Genomic DNA, 9589 nt, shown 5'->3' on the forward strand with positions numbered 1-9589 from the left:
ATCAAGAATATGGCAGACTACTTGAGTGCCCATATGTCATTCTGAAGTGACATATGTGTTTCTGAAGTGGTCTCCTGATCTTGAAAGAAAATGTGGAGTTAGCTCAGTGCTTCTGAATAAGGTAAGCCAGGAAAAAAGTCAATCTAAATTGACCCACTCCCCAGTCAGTGCCAAAAGAAGAAAAGGTGAAGATTACAGATGATAAGGTGCTCCCCTGTCCACTTTTGCTTCCAGACAAAGCCTAATAAACAAGTTCAAATGACTCCATTTTTCTTGGGGACTGAGGACCCAGGAGCTTGATTTCTGGAAACCCAGTGAGCTGTCGGAAGTCTGTGTCAGAGTGGCTCTCAGTAAATGGTCCTCGTTGGTCCGTCTGCACCAGGAAGAGCCATCCTGGAGAATGGAGGAAGTGGGTGCTGGCCCTGGAGGTGGGTGCTTGCCATTTAAAACTCCCACCATCCGCGGCAGCTGTCCCTGCTCGTCCCTGATCCCAGCAGGCTTGGGCCCCAGATGTGCCTTGCTTTAGGGCGCCCACCTCAGACCCTGGTTTTCTTCGACTTCGATGCTTCTTGAAGAGTCCTGCTTCATCATCTCACCTCCCTGCTCATCTCCCTCACTTCACAGTCGTCGGCCTGACTCTGGAAAAGGGCTCTGAAATAGAAGTTCGTGTGTAACCTGAGAGGAAATCATGTTTTTCTCCATGTGCCTACCAGAGTTTTTGAAAACTTGGCTTCACAGTGCTAAAGTGAAGAGTCTAAATAGATAAGCAGCAACAGGATATTACAGACACTTTCAACTTGACAATGTGTGAGAGAGCTGGGGTTTGGGGTGTCAGCTTCCTGAAATTGTCCCTTATCTGCTCCAAACCAGTCACACAGGGCTGATCTGGGAGATACTGTTTATTAAATGCAGGAGTTTTGCTCTCTCACTTGTTAGATAAGGAGAAACAAGCAGGGCACTGTTGCAGGAAGCCAGAGATTCCAGGTTGCCATGTTATACCCCCGTCCGAGGCTGGGTTTGGACTGTGGACCTACCGGTGACTCCTCTTCCTAAACACCTGCTGTGTGCCCAGTGCTGAACCAAAAGTGCGGCTCCTCTCATTTCATTCATTCTCTGCAGCAATCCTGTGATCCTCATGCCCAGTAGGCAGACCATGGATGTACATTTCCAGAGTGCTTCGATGCCTTTCCTAAAATCATCCAGTCAGCGAGTCACAGAGCTGACACTGAGTCCAGTTTTCCCACAGCATGAAGGACTCACAGCAGTGTTCATTCCAGAAAACCAAAAAAAAAAAAAGGGACACTACAGGATTCAGCATTCCCAGGAAAGAGGTTGGTCTGTAGGGCTCATTTTATGGAGGACACTTGATAGTGCATGAAAAGAAAGGCAGATTATACTCACTGATGTGTGACAGAATATAGTTACTACCCATTCCCTAAGAATAAATAATATTTTGCAGTTCAAGATCTGAGCATGGTCTTGTTTTCTCCAGCTCTGATTCTGTATGTGCTCCTTGGCATCTCTGCTCTGGGATGATATTTTTCCAAAGAAGTTTCTGTTATGGCAATTTCTTCCTCCTTGTAGATGACACCAAGCACCCATTTTGTCGGCTTGTTCTCTAGCTTCACACCTACCCAGAGTATGTCACTTCTGAATTTCCATGTAACCTTGGGGTTTAGGAATGTCGGTTGTTTTTTCCTGTTCTTTCTGGAAATCTCCGTTCCAAATCAGAAAGGAAAATGCCATTCAGGTGCTCACAGGATTTATTCAAAGCACCATCTGGCTTTGGTAAAGAATTGCAAATGAAGGTTGGCCCAGACCCCACAGCCACACATGCATGATGATTGGGGGTACAGGTGCGAAGTTCGGAGGGCAGGACTAGGTGGGCAGAAGAAAGACATGTGCTCCCCAAATGAAGGGTGGGAACCCTTCTGCTGCATTCTTGCTGTGTTCTGCATTTCCACCTCTGGGCCATTAAAGTTGCTGGTTCTTGGGACATCTGTACACAGTTGGTGAGTGTCTGACTCTTGGTTTTGGCTCAGGTCATGATCTCGAGGGTTGTGAGGTTGAACCCTACATTGGGCTCTGTGCTCAGTGTGGTCTGCTTGACATTCTCTCCCTCTGCCTTGCCCCCTACTCTCTCTCTCTAAAATAAATAAATAAAAACTTAAAAAAAAAAGTTGCTGGTTCTCTTGCTGTCTTCCCTGGTGCACTGTGACACCTTGAGGGTAGTACCTGACATCCACCAGGTGTTCAACAAATGTGGAATGAATGAACAAATGAATGAGAGGCTAAATAAGTAAATAAATAAATATCTCAACACTCACCTTCATTTTACCCTCTAGAATGGAGCAAATTTGGGAGTAAGGCTGTTTGAGTTGCTATTTATTTATTTAAGATTTATTTATTAGAAAGAAAGAGAGTGCCATGGGGGAGGGGCAGAAGGAAAGGGAGAGAGAATCTCAAGCAAACTCTGCACGAGCAAGGAGCCTGATGTGGGGCTCCATCTCACCACCCTGAGATCATGACCTGAACCGAGATCAAGAGTTGGATTCTTAACCAACTGAGCCACCCAGGTACCCTGTTTGAGTTGATATTTATACACCTAGAGCTATACCTTCATGTTATGTTTGAACAGGGTTTTCCTTCCTGGCTCTCCCTGTGATTCTAACTTCCTTGGCCTGAGGTAGGCCTATGGAAATCAGTATTATTTTTAAAGGTCCCCAGGAGTTTCTACCGAGCAATCAGGGTTGAAAACCACCATTCCACATACCTGGAGGAATTAGTGCCCCCCAGCTGACAGAACACATGGATGGCTCCTGTCCTGCAGAATCTGAGCCTTGTGGGGAAAGATTCCCACAAACCATTTACCCAGAGATGGAAGACAAGGACATTTTCTGGAAGCCCAACTCAGGGGCTCAGCTCTGCTAAGATGCTCTGGTTAAGTAGCTGCTCATCTGTAGGACATCTCAGCATTTAACTGATGCCCTAAGTGGTTTCTCTGAGGAGCTTCAGTGTCTTTCCTACATCAGCTGCCTCCTTCCGATGTCCTAGGAAGGGCAGCGGCTTCCCTGACAAGCCTGACCATGAGTTCAATGTATAGACGCAGCTTCCCGGTAAAAATGCTGAATTGAAGACACTGGGATTAGAAACAAATCTATAAATCTCTCTTGCCTCGAAAATGGCGTTTTGAAATGTGTTAAAATGCTAAGATGCCTGAAAAGTTCTGTGTATGTAGCCAGTGGAGCAAGAACTGTGATTGTTTTTCTCAAGCTGTCATATCAAAGACTTAAAAAGTTTTTTGGCTTCATGGATCTCTGAATTCACGTGCCCCGGTGATGGAGTCCATGTATAGGACTGCTCATCGGCTTGCTTTCTGGTGCGTGCCTGGGCTGGGGGCAGGGGGGAGCAAAAGCAGAAAGGGGACAGACGAGCTATGTTTTCCTTTTGCCTTGAAATCTCTTGTGTTCCTACTATATCTGTATGTAGCCCACCATTTCCTATTTCTCTAATGATTTGAAAAGTGGATTTGACCTTACACTTTTATCCCCTGTCCTTTAAAAGAACAAGAAGGATGTGTACAGATGTCCCTGTCCTGGAGTTTCTGGGAACAGGCACATAATGTGCTCTTCCGGGGCCATTTGCAGAGAAATGGACCTTTACAGACACTAAGCAGCATTCCCCTATGCGAGTTGCGCTGATAGTTTTATACACGGGATCTGTGATTCATTGGTGTCAGGAACCATGAAAGGTCTGAGATTTTTGCCCTCTTGCAGTTCAGTAAGTTCATCTGCCACAGCGTCATGGATACTGGCAAAGCCCTGAGCCTCCCGAGGGGGAGACAAAAGCCTTTATTACACACAGCGCTGTTGGCGATTTCTTGCACCCATTCCCCAAGTCCCGGTTCTCATGGGGTGACACTGACAGGACCAGGTGATGCCTGCCCGTGCAGTGGGGTTTGTTACGGGAGAGGACCTCTGAGCTTACAGAACTCCAATCTGGAAGCATGCTTACCCTGTGCTCCGAGGGGCCATACTCTGTCTTCTGAGGCTGTTCACTAAACAGGAATCCTTGAAAAAATATCCTGGAACAAAGAGTCAGCGCCTCTGCTTGGAAGATAGGCAGAAATGTGAGCCACCGTAGGAAGTTGCATCCTCGGAGTAAGTCTGTAATCCCAGAGCTTGGATAAGGCTGGAGGCTGAGGGAGACGGTGGGCTTTATGAGGCTTCCTAGGACCCACCTCCAGTGTACCAGGTCTGTACCCACTGCCCCCACGTATCAGTGAGTGTTTCTGGCTAACGGACACCCCACAGCTTAATGGTTTTCAACAACCACCACCTATTTATCTCAGATGTCTGTGGATTGACTGGGGGGTTCTTCTGGCCTGGCAGGCTCACCTGACCTCGGCTGCCCTCAGGCATGCACAAGCTGGTGGTTGGCGTGGCTATGAGGCTGTCAGGCGCAGGACCACAGGGGTGATTTGTGAAGTGTCTCCTGGCATCCAGCGGGTGGGCCTGGGATGTCTTCAGATGCTGGAAGTCGCAGGGCTCCCAGGAGCAGCAAGAGAGGGAGTACCGATGTGCCCATGCTTTTCAAGCCTTTGCATCACTTTTGCTAATACCCCATTAGCCAAAGCAGGCCCTATGGCCAAACCAGACTCAAGGGCAAAAACATGGATCCCACCTCTTGAGGGGAGGGGAAGACTATGTGGCGACTTCTAGGATCTTCCACACTCCACATCTATGGGCGGTTCCTTCCAGCTCATTGTCCAGGTCCTCGCCCCTCAGAGTTCTGCCCTGTGCTCTCTTGCCTCCTGTCATCGCTTCTACCCCATGACCCAATTTCATGCTCATTACCATCCTTTCTACATTCTGAAATTACTTCCTTACTTATTCATATATTAAAATAAAACAAGGAAATAAGATAAAGAATATATATAGAAGTAGGCAAAAAATGACGTTTCTCCCACCACAAAACAAACTCTTGAGGGCAATAACTTATCTTCAGCACCCAGAGCAGTGCATGGATTGAGTAAGCGTCAATAAACATCTGTTAGCCAAATAACTTCTGGGACAGTGGATTTGGTCACTTCATGGGAATGGAGAGGCAGAACCATGAAGACGTAAACCAAACTCCTTTCCTGAGATGTAAAGGCAGGAGGCTTTGGGGAATGGGGGTTTGGGGGAAAGGCAGAAGCCAGGGCAACTCAGTCGTTTAATTTTTTTTTATCTGCCAGTTGGTAGAGACTTCCAGGAATGATTTGAATTGTCGGGATTCAACTGATTATTATGGAATTAACTGGCATTGTAATGAAAGTAGCCTTTTTTTCCTAGGGGGCAAGCGCACTGCATTTTTAGGATTTGGAAGCTTAGAAAAAATAGCTATTGAATTTGTAATTGTTTCCTCTTTACAATGTTACTTAGCCTTTCTATAAATCACCCCCACCTTGCTTCAAAGCCCTGGGAACAATGACATGAGGCTCTTTTCCTCTCCTTTAGTCTCACTTTTGTTTTTGTGTTGTTTGGTTTGGTTTGGTTCACAGTTGAGGACTTCAGGGACACCTGGACTTCCTGTTTGCTAACCTCACTCCTGGTACCAAAATCGCTATTAGTCAGAGTTGAGCCAGGGAAGCAGAACCAGCTGTAGGAGATCTGCATCTATATGTTTCTGCATCTGTATCTATATTCATCTCTATCTGTATCTATTTATCAATTAGCTTTTTATCCATCCATTCATCTATTTTTTACAAGGAATTAGCCTATGTAATTGGAGCCGGCAGTGTGAAATGCGTCGGGCAGGACCCCAGGGTTGGAAGATCACGGACAAGCTGGAATTTGCGGCGTGGGCTGAGGCCAATTTCCACAGAAAACCACCTTCTCTTTCTGTGAAAGCCTCAGTCCTGCTTGGAAGGCCTTTCAACTGATTGGTCAGGCCCAGCCAGGATCTTCAGGAGAATCTTCCTTACTGAAAGTCAGTTGGTTAGAGACTTCAATGACATCTACAGAATGCTTTCATAAGTGGGACTGTAACCCAGCCAAGTTGACACACCAAAAAAGCCATCATACTGGACCTGGATTATTTCCGTTCTTTTTCAGGTTTTGATGAAATATGGGAACGCTTTGTGGAAGCCTGAGTGGGCAGGAAGGGCCCCCATTATCTGGAGAGATGGGAGGTGAAAGACGCAGAACCCTGAATGGGGGCATTAACACTAGGCATGTTGGTTGACTGCTGGGCCAACCGATCTACAAAACAGAAGTTTCAGGTAGTTTTGCTGATTCACATTTTTCCCCATCCTTCTTCAGAAAACAGTTATAATAATATGTATGGCCAGTCAAGTCTATGTTTGTTTGTTTGTTTTTTAAGAGTTTATTTTTAAGCAATCTCTACCCCCAACCTGGGCTCGAACTTATAACCCCAAGATCAAGAGTCACAAGCTCTATTGACTGAGCCAGCCACCCACCCCAAGTCTATGTTATGACCATGAGTTTGTACCAGGTTTATTCACATTTCAAAAGGGAAATTGATCATGAGCACAGCTCTTCCTTCTCAGCCTGTAGCTCTCAGAAATAAGCGTAAATCAATGCTGGAATGGGACTTTTTGGCAAAAGCATCCCAGGATTTCCTCAGAGGACAGGAAGAGAGTTGAAGTTCTAAAAAGATAATCTTAGAGCAAAATAAGCCTCCAACTGGTCTGGGCGGGGCCACCAACCCTCCCAGAAGGAGGTTCTGCACTGGTAGCCGGAGAGTGGAGAGCGGGCTCCTTCCAGTGTGGTATGAGATAACCACTGGGAAGTGTGCTTGAAACCACAGGGCCCTGGATCCACGTCTGCCTGCAAGCATGTCAATGGATGAAAGTCCTTTGGAAGATTATGGGAAAATATTTTTTCAGAATCAAATGTGAAAACACTTAAAACAAAATTTAAAAAAATATCTGGAAGGTGAAGCAGTTGGAAAAGGCTTCAGTTCTTGATTGAAAACAAAACTGAGGCGAGCTCTTCAGAAGGAATGATGAAGAGCCACTGAAAATCTCTCAAGTTTGAGTTAGGTCAGCCTCCACAGGCTCCCTCCCCGGCTGGCCTTTAATTCCAGGCCACTGCAATAAAGCAAATACCACAATAATGTGAGTTAAATGAATTTTTTGGCTTCTCAGGGCATATAAAAATTACGTTTATGTTATCTTGTAGTCGATTAAGTGTACAATACCATTAGGTGTAAAAGCCAATGTACCTACCTTAATTAAAAAATAGTGTATTGCTAAAAAGATGCGAACCATCATCTGAGCTCTCAGTGAGTCATAATCACTGATCACAGATAACAAATACAATAATAACAAAGTTTGAAATATTGAGAGAATTACCAACACGTGACACAAACCAGCAAGTGCTCTTGGAGAAATGGCGGATAGATTTGCTTGATGCAGGGTTGCCACAAGCCTTTGCTTTGTGAAGAACAGTATCTGTGAAGTGTGATAAAGTGCAACAAGAGACATGCCTGTACTGCTTTGTCTACACTTAAGTAATGAAGAAGCTTGGAAGTAATCGCCTGCTGGTCCTTCTACTCTTTCATTTCGTGGTAAATAATTAGACATGGTTCTGCTCAAAATAGGGGCTCATTGAGTGCTTTCTGTGGTTAGACTTCATGACCACTGTTGGTGGTGATTTATCATGTCTCCAGCTCTTCTCGTCCCAGAAAAGAAAACCCATATTTCATCATTTGCTCTGTGAGGTCCTTAAACAATATTGATGTGGAAATGGGTGAGAATTTCAGTAAGTTGACTTTGATGCAATCTTCTTTCTTTCATGTTTCCTTAGAAGCTTCTAAATGGAGATTTCTTTGAGGAAACTGTTATAGGATGCTTGAATAAAACTTTAGAATAGCTAGAGCATGTAAAGGATACTGATGTCATTTGTCACTATGTATTGTAGAAGGCAAAGCTTTTGACTAGAAGTCAGGAGACTTCGTTTCTTCAAGACCTGACTCACCCACTGTTTAGCTGTGTGATTTTAACAAAGTTACTTAATCACTGTGTTTCAGGTTGTTCATTAGGTGTTAACCCCTAAACACATTAGTTAAATACCTTAACACTCTATGGTAGACTGAATAACGTTCCCCCAAGAGACATTCTAATCCTTTGAACCTGAATGCTACCTTGTATGGTAAAAGATGTGAGTAGTTTAAGGATTTTGAGATGAGGAAATTTTTTCAGATATTCAGGATGGGCCTAAAATTCATGTATCCTTATAAGAGAGAATCAGAGGGAGATTTTATTACACAGTAGAGAAGAGGGCACGTGACCATGAAGGCAGAGACAGCGGTGATGCCACCACAAGACAAGGAATGCTGACAGTCGCCAGACGCTGGAAGAGGCTGGAACGGAATCTCTCCAAGATCCCCCAGTGGGAGTGTGGCCTTGCCAACACCTCGATTTCAGCTCAGGGAAACTGATTTTGGACTTCTGGGCTCCACAATGGTGAGAGAATAAATTTCAGTTATCTTCCGCTGCTCAGACCCACTAAAGCCTGGTTGCTTGCCTGTGGGCTGCTCTTTCAACTCTTCCCAGCCTTATAATTTTCCCTTTCTTCCATCTTGCTAACCTCCATTTTGGACCATTCAGGGCAGTATCCGGGGATGGGAGAAAAGAAAAGGCCAGGAAAGTTAACACTTGACTAATGCTGTCAGGAACTGGCCTGTTGTTCTCAGGTCTGCCAGGTGTTTGAGGTGGACTCTTTCCTTAGCTATGCTTTTTAGGCTTTTCAGAGACCTGCACTTCCCCATCCACCTCTGCTGGCAATCTCTCACCTGGGCGATGTTCTCATTATGGTTGGTTGCTTCCTCTTGCTCAGCCTGAGGCATTTGGTGGTACCCCTGACATCTTTCTGCCCAGGACTATTTGCCCCTCTTGGCAGCCATCTTGGAAAGAATATAAGAAGCCTTCCATTGGCTCCCTCATGTGAGTTACTGGCCTCTAGTCTCAAAGAATGTGTTCAGGCAACTGTGCAGTGGCCTAACACCCCCATCCTTTGCTCTGCCATTGAAGCAGTCAGCCAGATTTCTCCATGTGGGGGTCACAATATCCCCTAAACCAGAAGCGGACTCTCTGCTTTCTTGTGTGTGTGTTCTCATTGTGTGACAGGAGATGTCTCATTTTTACAACCTCTATGAGTAGAAAACTCAGCAGTCCTTTCTCCAAAAATGTGTGACTTGACTCAGTTCCCTACCCCCCCATGAGGTTAAACTAAAAGATCAGATAAATCTATTTTGATTTCACACGGAGATATCATTTAAAATAGAAAAGGGCTCAAAATGCCCTCAGAACAATTGGTCTTTCTTTAGGCAGTAAGGAGAAACTGCAGACCAATCCCATCGTTCTTCCTGGGAAAAGAAAGAGAAAAGGTAGGGAAGAAACTCCACAGCCCCAGAAGGGAATAGTGCTGGTTCTTCTGAAATTCCTTTCAAGGAAACAGCTTTTTTCCCTGTTTTTTCATCGCACTCCAATGCAGGCTTGACGCCCAGAGCTTTAAAACTTGAACCCCAACTCTGTAGCCACAGGCTATAGGATCAGAGACAAATGCCTTTAGAAATCTTTCTG

This window comes from Eumetopias jubatus, unplaced genomic scaffold (assembly GCF_037043125.1).
Source record: "Eumetopias jubatus isolate StellerSeaLion01/CBP00866 unplaced genomic scaffold, mEumJub1_p1.0 scaffold_5, whole genome shotgun sequence".
Taxonomy (NCBI): domain Eukaryota; kingdom Metazoa; phylum Chordata; class Mammalia; order Carnivora; family Otariidae; genus Eumetopias; species Eumetopias jubatus.